The sequence below is a fragment of the Arachis duranensis genome, chromosome 3 (genome assembly GCF_000817695.3).
Source record: "Arachis duranensis cultivar V14167 chromosome 3, aradu.V14167.gnm2.J7QH, whole genome shotgun sequence".
NCBI classification, from domain to species: domain Eukaryota; kingdom Viridiplantae; phylum Streptophyta; class Magnoliopsida; order Fabales; family Fabaceae; genus Arachis; species Arachis duranensis.
The window spans coordinates 46,546,845-46,561,531 of record NC_029774.3 but is presented as its reverse complement, the minus strand read 5'-3'; positions in this window follow the sequence as shown (position 1 = coordinate 46,561,531).

Genomic DNA, 14,687 nt, shown 5'->3' with positions numbered 1-14,687 from the left:
CTTCACTCATAAAAGGTGTAGTCTTCTATCCCTAAAGCACATATTGAATTCTCAATACTGACTTAAGCTTCGAAGTGCCTTTGCGGGTACACTCCCCCCTTGTTTCTTGCTCACGCTCTACATAATTGGACATCACCTTGGAGTAAAGCTTGGACTTCCCCAAGGCTCAAAGATCAGCATCGAATATAACAACTCGGTGCTGATTCCCAGAAGCCGAGCTCCCCCTTTAGTTATCCATACAAGAACAAGGCTCATTGTCGTGTGCTGTAAGTTTTACAGAAGTTAACATAGGTGTGGGAACTGGTTTACTAGTGTGCATGCCAGTTTTCTCCAATAGATCAGTAATATATTTTGTTTGGGTGATAAAAACAGAACATTCTTTTAATGATTAAACTCAAGACTAAGAAAATAGTGAAGTTGGCCAAGGTCTTTTAAGGTGAAAATAAAATTTAATTGAGAGATATAAGCATTGCAATTTCATCATTATTGTTTCCAGTAATAACAATGCCGTCCACATAAGCAAGAATGAAAATAGTAGATGTAGGAAATGATTGAAAAACGAGAGATGTGTAAGTCTTATTGTTGTGAAAACCAAAACAAAATAGAGTAGTTGCTGATTTTTTGAAACCAAGCTCTGAAAGCTTGTTTTAGTCCATAGATAACCTTATGAAGTTTGCAAACAGCATATGGATTTGGTGAAACAAAGTCAGTAGGTTGATACCTAAGAACAATTTCATGGAGATCGCCATTTAGAAAGGCATTATTAAAATCAAACTATCTTAGACACCAACGTCTAGAGATAGCAATAGTTAAAATAATACGAATTGTAGATGGTCTTATCAGAGGGAAAAAAATTTGTGAAAAATCAATGCCCTCTGTTTGGTGATAAACCTTGGCAACAAGATGGACTTTATACTTTTTAATAGCATTATCAGTGCCTCTCTTGATGGTAGAGATCCACTTATAGCCAATGATAGTGTCATTAAGAGAGGGATTAACAAGAGACCATGTGGAGCTCTTCATAAGGCATTATATTCATCCTTCATGGCTGCAAGCCAATGAGGTGAACTCAATGCTTGTTTAACATTAATAGGAATATTATTTTTGATATTAGTGGTTATAGTAGTGGAGGTGTAGATCTTAAATTTGTGTATCCTAGCCTTTGATCTTGTGATCATAGGGTGAACATTAGGTGAAGAATCAGTATTAATGGAAGGTGATTCAATTGAAGAAAGTTGAGTCTCACTACCACTAATAAGGATAGGTGTAGGTAGTGTAGGTGTGTGTTCAGTGATAGATAATGAGGACGAAGAAGATGCATTAGTTGATAAAGAATAAGAGTTTAGAGAAAAAGAAGAACTTACCGTAGGGATATATGGAAGAAGTTCACTTGGAGTGTTGCTGCGAGAAGAATCAGATGGAAACATACACATATATGGAAATTCATGTTCATTAAAAATAACATTCCTATCAATATACACCTTTCCTGATTTTGATAAACATTTAAAACCTTTAGATTATGGTGCATAACAAAAATAAATTGATTTTTCATACCTATATTCTAATTTATTAGCATTATAAGGTTGAAGATGGGGATAGCATGCACGTCCAAATACACAAAAAAGAGTATAATCAAGAAGTTTACCATGCAACATCTCAAAAGATGATTTCACGGCAAGACCTTAGTAGGTAATCTATTAATTATGTATGTAGCAGTTAGAAAAGCATCTTCTTAAAATTAAAAAGGAAGATTAGCAGTGGCAAGGAGGGAGATTCCCATCTCAATGATGTGTCTGTGATTTCTCTCCACCACTCCTTATTGTTCATGTGTGTATGGACATACTAACTGATATAAAATGTCATGATCATGAAGAAAAGCTTTAAAATTGTTAGATAAAAACTCTTTATCATTATCAGTTTGAATAGCTTTTAGGAAAAAATCCAGTTTGTTTTTCCATAATATTTTTGTATTGAATTAGAATTTGATAAACCTGAGATTTAGATGTCATCAAATAGCAACATGTATATCTTGTATATGCATCAACCAAGCTAACATAATATTTATAACCAGACCTAGATACACTAGGAGTAGGGCCTCAAACATCTAAAAATACCAATTCAAAAGGAGAATGATATTGGGTAAGAGAAATAGAAAAGGAAAGAGCATGCATTTAGGCCATACGGCAGTGTTCGTACTTATGTAATTCAAAAGTATTTTTATTAGAGCAATGTCCTAGTCTTCCATGCCAATCTAATAAGCTAGCTTTACAGTGTGTAAGAAAAATATGAAAATGGGTAGTATCATCAATCTACTTAGGGTCTTAACATTTTCAAAAACGTAAAGCCCTTTCCTAAGTTGTTCTTAGAGTAGAGTTTCTCGATTAATCTGTGGCTTCACAAGATAATAAAAAGCGTGAAATTCAAAAAATACATTGTTATCAACTTTGGCTTGAATACCAGCATTTTTCATGAGAAATAAGCATGGATTCAATTTCTCCCATAGTGTATAGTTCACGTTTGGCTTGAATGGTGGTAATGCAGTTTGAAAAATCTTCAGGTCGGCCATCGCATAGAGCAGAAATACGATCTTCACTTGAGACAGTGTAACCAATAGTAAGAAGGGAGTCAATAATATTCTTTAGCAATATAATCAGTAGTAAAAGATTCAATTTTTTGATGTTCTTGAGTTGTGTTCGAAGTTGTTTGATGGTTGTTTTAATAGCGAAAGCAAAATACTGCTCGATCTTGATCCACATTTTATATGCTGATTCACAACAAGGGATGCGATTCTTGACGTTAATGGATGCACACAACCAAGAGCAAAGATTATAGTCATATTGCATCCACTCTGTATTGGTAGAAGAGGTGGTGCCAGCATTTTTTTGTTGCATCAGAATCATATATTTTTGGAGTCTTTCCTTCCAAAATGTGATCTGCAAGACTTTGGCTGTGAATGATGAACAAAGCAAGTCGCTTTCAGGTGACATAATTCTTCTTTGCGAGTTCATCTAGAATGGGGTTGAGAAAATCTTTGTTGAGTGCAGAGAGAGCAGTGACAAGGGCCATGGATCAAGAACTAGAAGCACCTGATACCATGTGAAACGTAAGAGAGAAAAGAGAACTAAACTATAACTGTAAAATTCTAATTGTGTATGCGAATTATTATTTTTTGTCTTAATTTTACAATTATGCAGTCACTAGTATATCTACAAAGCTTAATAAAGAAATAATAGCTATTGTGATTAAGAGCTATTGGAGAACTAGCTGTTAGAGTTCTCTTCCTCTTTTCCTATCTTGATAGTAGCAGAATTAACTAATTTTGTTTTCCCTTGTATTCTCACATATTGGATAACCATTTTATGGAAACTATTATTTTGTTAAGTTTTTTAATAAAAAATTGTCATTACCTATCTTATAAACAATGAAAAAGTAACTGAACAGGCATAGTAGTACCTGTGAGCCGCTAGTATATATAATACCGGATAAATTATCAAACCGTCCTTGAGTTTTTGAGGCACTAAGAAAAATATTTTTCGCTTTTAATAACAACAAAAATATTCTCAAAATATTATCGTAAAAATAATCAAAAAAATATTTTTTTATACGTGATAAACGATTTTTTTATTTGACAAACTGTTTATGTATTTCATCCAAAATTTTTGTATAAATATAAAATATTTGGATAACTATTTAAAAAATATTAGAAAAAATTGGATAAAATATCGATTTCTAGAATTTTTTATTTTTTAAAAGTATTTCTGGTTATTTACAAAAAAAATAAAAAATTGTTTAGCGTAAAATCACCAAATTTTAAAAGATAAAAATGTCTCATTTTTGTAATTACGTTTGTAGAAAATATATCAAAATTTAATCTTTAAATCATTTTTTGAGAATATATATTTAACGTTGAGAATTTTTCTCTCATTTTAAAATATTAAAAATATTTTTGCCATTAATAAAAGTGAAAAACATTTTTGTCAGCGTATTAAAAAATCAATAGCAAATTCAATAAAATATCACATGTTAGTAAATAAAAAAGTTAAAAAATATTAATTATATGAGACTGAACACAAAATCCCATATATATATATCATACCCAATTGATTTTTCTTTTAAAATTTTATGACAAAAATTGAAACATAAAAATATATTAATTTTATCAGTTTTAGTTTTCCTTCGTAAATGTTAAAAATACAAAAAGACGCTAAATAAAAACAAAAACCACCTAGATCTTTCAATTTCGGTATACTACTACTACACATACTTAGCTAGTAATTAATTTTTTTTTAAATCCTTAAGTTAGCTAACAATTATTCCTGGTGTGAAAATTTTCAACAATCAACAACGGTTTTGGGCAAAAGAATTCGGTGGTCCAGAACGTTTGGACTATTAAATGGTCCCATAATAAAACATGTTTTTTAAGTTCTTTTAATAACTGTTAAATAATTTTTTTCTAATTTTAATTACAAATTAATCCTATATATTTTATTTAATTATAAAAACTATTTTTTTATAAATTATTATTTTATGAATCAACTATTATGTTTATTAACAATAAAAAATAATAACAAATTAGATTTTTCATTGACCGTAATAAAGCTTTTGACCATTCCAATGAATTAAAAGTTTATATTTGATCATGTGACGTTCGTCCAGACCGTGAAATCGTGTTTTCTTGAAAACCAATCGATTGGATTATCAAAACAATTGATTGAATTATAACTCAATCGATTGGATTACAGTTTATCACAAAACAATCGATTGAAAATTACAAGGCAGCATAATTTTCGCATAAATCAATCAATTGGTCAGTTTTTCAATCGATTGAAATACTATGATCAATCGATAATTTTCTTAAGCCTCTTTATAAAAATGAGGCCATTAATTTTCTTAAACATTTGACCAACGAGCACGAACCTTCTCTTCCAAAAAAAGGTTAAGTTGCGATAACATTAGAACAATGATTGGCGTGTTAAGAGAAATTTCAAATGATTAGAGGGTGCTCTTTACTCTACGATATTTAATATAGCTTTAAGTAAATATTTTTTGTCTTAATTTACATGGGATCAATCGATTAATTTATGTGAAAACTATGCTGCTTTACAATTTTCAATCGACTGTAATCCAATCGATTGAGTTATAATTCAATCGACTGTTTTGATAATCTAATCAATTAGTTTTCAAGGAAACACAATTTCACGGCCTGGACGAACGTCATGGATCAAATATAAATTTTTAATTCATTGGAATGGACAAAAGCTTTATTACAATCAATGAAAGATTTAATTCGTTATTGTTTTTGTTTTTTATTGTTAATAAACATAATAGTTGATTCATAAAATAATAATTTATAAAAAATAGTTTTTATAATTAAATAAAATATATAGAATTAATTTGTAATTAAAATTAAAAAATAACTATTTAACAATTATTAAAAAACTTAAAAAATATATTTTATTATGGAACCATTTAATGGTCCAAACTTTCCGAATTCTTTGCCGTTATTTGTCCTCTAAAACTTTGGATTGCTGAAGGAACAATGAGTGGGCCACAACTCACATGCACCCCTTTATATACAGAATCTCTCTTTTGGATCTGGAAATTTTGTTAAACTATTGCTTATTAGCACTTGAAGTGGCTGCACCTAATCAACAGAATTCGTCAAAACTAGGTATAAATTAATGCTTCCAAAAGGTGAAATGACCGTAGAACCCCTTGTATTGAAGTATTTGTTTGGAATTTTTTACCTATATGTAAAATTTTTCTTAAATGCAATAGTTAGATTATCATAAACCAATTTTTCTTGAGTAAATACTGAATCCAGCTTCTAATCATTTGTCCTTCAAAGCGCTTCTCAACTATTTTGAAATATATAATCAGTCATCAACTACTAAAATTTAAGTTTTCGATTAAATTAATTAGATTATTCTCAAACAATTATTTACTAATGTGTCAAGTAAGAATACAATGTAGAAATAATTTTGAAAAATAGAATAAAGAGAGTGAGAGACTTTTTTTCCTTTAGATGATGGGATTCTTTCAGACATTCAAGTTATCGGTAGATTGCAATATTACTTGGGTGGCACTAGTACTTAAGTTCATTAGTGCGGAGGAAATTAAAGACTTACGATCTATTAGTATGGTGGGATGCGTGTACAAGATTATATCCAAGGTCCTTGTTAGAAGGATGAGATCAGTGATGCCGGCATTAGTAGGGGAAACATAGAGTGCATTTGTTCAGGAAAAGAAAATACATCATGGGGCATTAATTGCATGTGAAACGGTGAACTGCCTTAAATTGAGAAAAAAAGAGGCAGCAATAATCAAACTGGATTTCCAAAAAGCCTATGATAGGGTCAAATGGAGCTTCGTGGACATTGTGTTGCAGAAGATGGGATTCGGCCAGAAGTGGAGAGCATGGATTATGGAGTGTGTCACCACTGCTTCTATGTCGATTCTGATAAACGGTTCTCCTTCTAAGCCGTTCAAGATGGAACGAGGTTTGAGACAAGGTGACCCATTTTCACCCTTCTTGTTTGTTCTAGTTGTGGATGTACTGCATCGTATGATTGGAGAGGCAGTTAGGAACGAACGGATATCACCACTATTGGTTGGCAGAGACAGTATAGAATTGTCACCCCTTCAATTTGCAGATCATACTATTCTTTTCTGCCCACCAGAAGAGGAGACTATAAGGAATTACAGGAGGCTGCTGAGATGCTTTGAGTTGATGTCAGGGCTTAGTATCAATTTCGATAAGTCCAGCGTATGTGTAATTTGCTGGGTTGTAAGCGAAACACTCTTCCTGTTAAATATCTTAGAATCCCGTTAGGTGCAAATCCGAGGCTGGTGAAGACCTGGAAGCCTATAATAGACAAAGTGGAGGAGAAGCTCAGTCTGTGGAAAGCTAAAGTGCTAAATAAAGTGGAAAAATTGGTGCTTATGAAGTCAGTCTTAAATAGCCTGCCGGTGTATTACTTGAGTCTGTTCAAGATGCCAAAGGTAGTTGGTGAGAAGCTGATATAATACAAAGGCAGTTCCTGTGGTGTAAGGACGATGGTCGGAATGGCATGGTTCTGGTAAGATGGGAAGTGGTGCAAGCTCCTAAGAAGCTAGGTGATTTGGGCATTGGGGACGCTTTGATTCGGAACACTGCTTTGTTATTTAAGTGGTGCTGGCGTTTTCCTAAGGAAGAATGCCCGTTGTGGAAGAAGGTAGTGTGTTCGTGCCACAATCTGAACTCAAATGAACTACTCAAAACTCAAATACTGTCTACTAGAGGAGGCCCATGGAAGGATATCTGCCAAGTAAATATCACGAACCAACACCTTAGGGATAAGTTGGTCACATGCTTGTCAATAGAGGTAGGTGATGGGCAATGGACTCAGTTCTGGGATGATGTGTGGCTTCTTGGTGGAGCTATAAAAGATCGATTTCCGAGGCTCTGCTCTGTTTCAAACCAGGAGGGTTCTGTTATTGGGGCTTGTGGGTTTTGGGATGGGTTAGAGTGGATTTGGAACTTCCAATGGAAGCGTGAGCTATTCCAATGGGAATTAGAACTACTGAACCAGTTGCATGACGTTTTGAGACCTGTGAGGCTAGTACAGAACATAGAGGATAGAGTGGTGTGGAAATATGATGGGCAAGGTATTTTTTCAACTAAATCGTTTGTGCAGGTATGGCAGGAGGAAATGCTACCAAAGGAGATAACCAGTTTCAGCTTTAATAGGAGTATTTGGAAAGGTTTGATTCCACCAAGAGTAGAGCTTTTTGCTTGGTTCGTGCTGATAGGCCGAGTGAATACAAAGGAAAGGCTAAGCCGGTTTGGTATCATCACTCAGGAAGATAATGTTTGTGTGTTATGTAATAATGATGTGGAGCATGTATATCACTTGTTTCTAGGCTGTGCTTTTGCATGGCAGGTGTGGAATGCTTGGATAGCAGCTTTTGGCCGACAATGGTCTTTTCCAGGTTTGATGAAAGAGCACTTTTTGAGCTGGATAGAGGAACCGCGGAGTAAGAAGAATCAAATGCAGCGGTTGAGGTGCTTCTGTGCGATCCTTTGAAACATCTGGCTCGAAAGAAATAGGAGGATCTTCCAGAATACCAGCAAGGGCGTTGAAGAAATTATCAACATGACCTCCCTTAGCGCTAATGAGTAGAGTTGTGTGGATCCTTTTTGTTGTTGATAGCTATGCCGAAGATGACTGAGGATCGGTTCATGTGACTATTTTAGCTTTTAGTCTTTAGTTTTATTTTTAGTATGCTATGTTTCTGTTTGCTGCACCTTTGTTGTGTTGAGCTTTGCTTTCAAAAAAAAAGGTTCTTGATCCAAAACAAGAAGATTATGAAAGATTCCTACTTCAAATTCGTTTACATCACCTTCTTCTATGTTAGTACTATATTATATATGTAGATATGCTTTATACTTAAAGAATGTGATTCTCTAAGTAATAATTTCAGAAAGGGTATTGTAAGATATATTAAGTGCTCAAATTATACTTAAAGTTAAAATTGTTCTAGGATTTTAGAGTCTACATCTCTAAGAAAAATGAGACTTAATATACCAATGGTGAAAAATTCTGGGAAGTGTATTAAAGGTGTTTAAGATTATAGCAGTTTATCAAATACTTATTTCAAACTTAATTGACAGTGGATAAACCTCTAGCATGGTTGTAAATAATTAGATATAGATACCAAAGTATAACCAAATCAAAATAGAATCCAAAGTTATATAATTTCTCTATCATTATCATAAAGTCTTGGAAGGACAGAATTGAAGATGGAAATTTGTCATAACCTCTCAATTTATATGATTAAGAGATAATTGCATTAAAATTTCCAAAAAATTAATACCTTACCAAAAAATTGTTAAATAACTGGCTGCAATTGAGAAAAAGGAGCAAACTAAATTTGCTCATTAGTGCTTAGGTAAACTCCAATCAATCCCACGAGTTGCTCTATTAGGATCTAGAATTACCAATTATTAAAACATACTATTCTCTCCTCTTGCTCCACATGACAAGCTTGATTCTTGGTTTTACAGAGAAATCCAAGCTCGGAAAAGTGGGAGCTAGACATTCCTTGAAGTTATGGACTGCTAGGGGCCTCCCCAAACTTTGACAATTTCACGTTATTAGCTTCATATTTCTTGGGGTGTCATTTGACAACTAGTACCATCCACCTGTCTTCCAACGTTTAATTATAATCCAAATAGATTCTCTTTTGATTGTCTTCATTATTTTTCCAAACTCCTTTTTTTCTCCCAAATGATGTCTTTGATAAGAACTCCTTCACCTAGCTAGTTGTTTTAAATTGGGAATTCGAAGGGTAGTTATTGAGTTAGGAGCTGGAACAACTTTAACGTTCTCAGTAGTTAGTGGCATATGAATCTCTTCTAATACCATAGGAGAAATTGCATTAAGCAGCCATCTTTCAATCGAGTCCACCCTCAGCCCCTCACTAGTGGAAGTATTTGTGTATTCTTTGTTACCTCTGTGTTTCTCTTCTTGTTCCTCCATGCTCATCCTTGAAAAACTTTCCAACACCCAAGAAGGAACTTCTTTCTTTTGGTGTGAAGATGTGCTAGGAGAACCCATTTTGATATAGTCAAAGTCATCCGTGCATTTAATTCTCCTCACAACCTGATCTATCTTCACCTAATCCTTATCTTGTTTTGTTGAATATGATGTCAAATTTTTGGAAAACAGAACACCAACCCACGCGTACGCGTCATGCGTGCGTACGCGTGACCCAAGCATTTTTGATCATCCACGCAGACGCGTACATGGCACGTACGCGTGGATGCAAAATTCCATCCACAGCCAAAAACCTGAGAGTTACGCCTGTACTGTGCGAAGATTGCGCCTCAGGCACAAACTACCCCATGCGTGTGCGCACCTGGCGCGTACGCGTCCATGATCCTGAATGCGCCATGCACACACACGCATACATGCTGCGCGCGCGTCGATTGTGCCACCTGCATCCCTGGTACATTTTCCAGAGAGTACCCTACGCCTAACCTAACCCACACGTGCGCGCACCTGGCGCGTACGCGTCCTTCTGCCAATCTGTGCATCGGCACGTGGGCGTGCATGACACGTCCGCATCTGCAAAAAAAAAAAGAGTTTTTTTTTCTCCTCTTCTATTTTCTTTTATTTATTGCATTTGCATACTTTTATTTTTTACATTTCAATTTTGTTTTTATAGCCCGTTTTCATTTTTATCTAAGTCTCTTATTTTAATAAGAGTGTTGCACTTGCCTACTCAATTGATTGAGACTCTCTTGCATTATTTTAGTGCTTCGAGACTTGTTTAGCATTAATTGTAATATTTGTCCTACACATGAGATTAGTGCTTTAGTCCTTCCTAACTCATCATTCTTTGTTCTTATGCCTCCTTATCATTGAGTTACGATGGGACCAAATGCTCTCATGCTCATCACTAATCTTGTTTGTGTCAATTCTTGTTTGAACTTGATGCTCAATATGTTTTTCATGCTTTGACTTTACTCTTGCATCAAGTATTAGTTGATATGCCCTTTGCCTATATTGCTCTCTTACTTACATGCGTAGCTAACATGTAGTGAGAACCCTACTTTTATTTGGCATTAGCCCCCGCCTATGTTCTATTCGCTGGCTGAATTTTCTTTCTTTTTCTCTCTTTTTAGGTTGGCCACCAAAAGAAGGGAGAAAGAAAAAGATTTTGATTGGGGCAACAAACAAGTCATCCGTACAACCTTTTGAAGGAGCTCATCAGTTGTAGCAACCCGTCCACCTTGCCCTTCTTTGCCTGCACCGAGGATGGTGCAATCTTTAAGTGTGGGAAGGTCTTTCGATCGATCTTCATGGGTAACAATTTCCTTTTTTCAACACCAATGTTAGCTAGTTGTTGCATTGCATGATAGGTTGCATGTTAGTTAGAATTTGTATATAGTTTTACCACTTCTTTATTATTAGAACTACTTGGTTAGGGTGATGATTTCTTTTCCAAGAAACTATTCTAGGGCACCGTACCAATTTGTAAGAAAAAAAAATTTTGTTGAACTTGCTTGAAAGAATTTATTTTAGAACATGGTTTTTGAGCTAAGAATACAAACTTGTGAGATTTGAGCCTAATGATGTGGTTACATCTTATAACCACTTATTTTCCCTTCTTGTGTGCAATTGTTCTCTTTCTATGATTGTGATCCTTGATTTTTTTAATTCTATGTCCATTATTCCTTGTATTCATGCACATATATGATTGAGGCCATCAATTCATCAGCTCACTTATCCAAATAGCATACCTTTTACTCTCCATTGTTAACCAATTTTGAGCCTATGCTTAACCCAATTGTTCTTTATTTTAGCACATTACAAGCCCAAAGTAAAAAATAATAAAAGTCCCTTGTTTGGATCTTTGATTAGTTTAGGCTAGTGAGAGTGTTTATTATTCAAGTTTGGAGAGATTTGGGAACATTGGTTGGGATAAAAGGGTGTTTTGTATTTCTATATTTGGGAATTGGGTGCATGCTCATGTGTTGATTAAATGTATAGACCTTATGCATTGATGTTCTTGTATGTAGCTTGAAAGAAAAAAAACATGAGAAAAACAAAAGAAAAAGAAAAAAAAGAAGAAAATATGGAAAAGAAAAAAATATAGAAAAGAAAGAAAAAGAAAAGCAATAAAAAGGGGTCAAAATGCCCCAAAATAAAGTTCAATAAAGATCAATGCATAAGTGTTATGAAATGAAAAGAAAATGCATGAGTATGTGGAAAAGTGAAGGATGGGTAGTTAGGTTAGCACTTAGTTGTATAGGTCATTATAGAGGTTAGGTGGGAAAGCTTAAGTCAATCAAAGATTCAAATACTAGTCCACTTATCCATATATGATCCTACCTTGACCCTAACCCCATTACAACCTATGAAAAGACCTCATGATGAATATATGCATGCATTGAATAATTTTTGATTGTTAGATGAAAAATAAATCTTGGAAAGCATGATTAGGGGAGAATTAAGAGAATCGACCTTACACACTTGAGCGACTAGAGTGCAAACACTTCCAGTGAGGGTTCGATGCTCAATTCCTTGATTCCCGGCTTTCATGAGCGTTCTTCCTGCAAGTCTATTTGAACTTCATTTCTATGCTTGAATTGGTAGGACTCATGAATCGTCATATGATTGGCGACAAGGGATTTATCGTATGGTTCGGAATCAATCACAACAAGAGATCAATTTGTTAGAAGCATAGTCCAAACCAACAATAAATTCTCAAGGCCAAATAATAAAATCAATACAAAAATAACTGAGAGTATTTAGCTCCCGGATCGTTCTCCCTAGGAATCACTCAATGGCAATGAGTGTGCAAATTTTGGTTGTAGTGATCAAGGAGTTTTTAATGAAGAGATGAACATATAAAGCAATAAAAGAACATGCAAAATTGTAATGATTGAACTAATGAAGCAATTAAAGAACCGAGTGTGTAATATAAACAAGTAAACTATGAAAGTTATGAAAGATTGAGAGCATAAAAAGGGGTCTTGACTTGTGATGAGTGGATAATTTATAAGCTTTTTGACATTGTTTTTAGGTAGTTTTTAATATGATCTGGTTACTTTTAGGGATGTTTTCATTAGTTTTTATGCTAAATTCACATTTCTGGACTTTACTATGAGTTTGTGTGTTTTTCTGTGATTTCAAGTATTTTCTGGCTGAAATTGAGGGACCTGAGCAAAACTCTGATAGGAGGCTGACAAAGGACTGCTGATGCTGTTGGAATCTGACCTCCCTGCACTCAAAATGGATTTTCTATAGCTACAAAACTCCAAATGGCACACTCTCAACGGTGTTGGAAAGTAGACATCCAGAGTTTTCTAAAAATATATAATAGTTCATACTTTATTCGTAATTAGACGACGTAAACTGGTGCTCAACACCAGTTCCATGCTGCATTCTGGAGTCAAACGCCAGAAACACGTCACGAACCAGAGTTGAACGCCCAAAACACGTTACAACTTGGCGTTCAACTCCAAGAGAAGCCCCAGCTCGTGGATAGATCAAGCTCAGCCCAAGCACACACCAAGTGGGCCCCAGAAGTGAATTTATGCATCAATTACTTACTTCTGTAAACCCTAGTAGCTAGTTTAGTATAAATAGAACATTTTACTAGTTTATTAGATGTCTTTGATTGCATTTTTGATCTTTTGACCATGTTTTGGGGGTTGGCCATTCGGCCATGCCAGGACCTTCATCACTTATGTATTTTCAACGGTGGAGTTTCTACACACCATAGATTAAGGGTGTGGAGCTCTGCTGTACCTCAAGTTTCAACGCAATTACTACTATTTTCTATTCAATTCGCCTTATTCTTATTCTAAGATATTCGTTGCACTTCAACATGATGAATGTGATGATCCGTGACACTCATCATCATTCTCACCTATGAACGCGTGACTTACAACCACCTCCGTTCGACCTTTGACCGGGCGCATATCTCTTGGATTCCTTAATCAGAATCTTCGTGGTATAAGCTAGAATTGATGGCGGCATTCATGGGAATCCGGAAAGTCTAACCTTGTCTGTGGTATTTCGAGTAGGATTCCGGGATTGAATGGCTGTGACGAGCTTCAAACTCGCGATTGCTGGGCGTGATGACAAACGCAAAAGAATCAAGGGATTTTATTCCAACATGATCGAGAACCGACAGATGATTAGCCGTGCTGTGACAGAGTATTTGGACCGTTTTCACTGAGAGGATGGGATGTAGCCATTGACAACGGTGATGCCCTACATACAGCTTGCCATTGAAAGGAATAAGAAGGATTGAAGGAAGACAGTAGGAAAGCAGAGATCCAACAGGGACAAGCACCTCCAGGCACTTATCTGAAATTCCCACCATTGAATTACATGAGTAACTTTATCTTTATTTTCTATTTAGTTTATTATTATTATTCGAAAAACCAATAATCTCTTAAATTAGTTAAATCTGCCAGACTGGGATTTACAAGATGACCATAGCTTGCTTCATACCAACAATCTCTGTGGGATCGACCCTTACTCACGTAAGGTATTACTTGGACGACCTAGTACACTTGCTGGTTAGTTGTGCGGAGTTGTGACAAAGTGTGATTTATGTTTGAGAGAACCAAGTCTTTGGAGCCATTGTTGATGATCACAATTTCGTCCACCAAGTTTTTGGCGCCGTTGCCGGGGATTGTTTGAATTACAATTACGTGCAACCACAGCGCCAAGTTTTTCTGATCCGGCAACAACACCAAGTTTTTGGCGCCGTTGCCAGGGATTGTTCGAGTTTGGACAACTAACGGTTCATCTTGTTGCTGAGATTAGGTAATTTTCTTTTCAAAAAAAAGTTTTCAAAAATTTTTCAAAATTTTTATTTGTTTTCATGTTTCCCAAAAATTATTTTCGAAAAAAAATAATAAAATAAAATACACAAAAAAATCATAAAATCATAAAAATAAAAAATATTTTGTGTTTCTTGTTTGAGTTTTGAGTCAATTTTTAAGTTTGGTGTCAATTGCATGCTTTAAAAATCTCTTGCATTTTTCGAATATTCATGCATTCATAGTGTTCTTCATGATCTTCAAGTTGTTCTTGGTAAGTCTTCTTGTTTGATCTTAATGTTTTCTTGTTTTGTATCTTTTGTTGTTTTTCATATGCATTTTTTGTTTGTTAGAGTCCAAG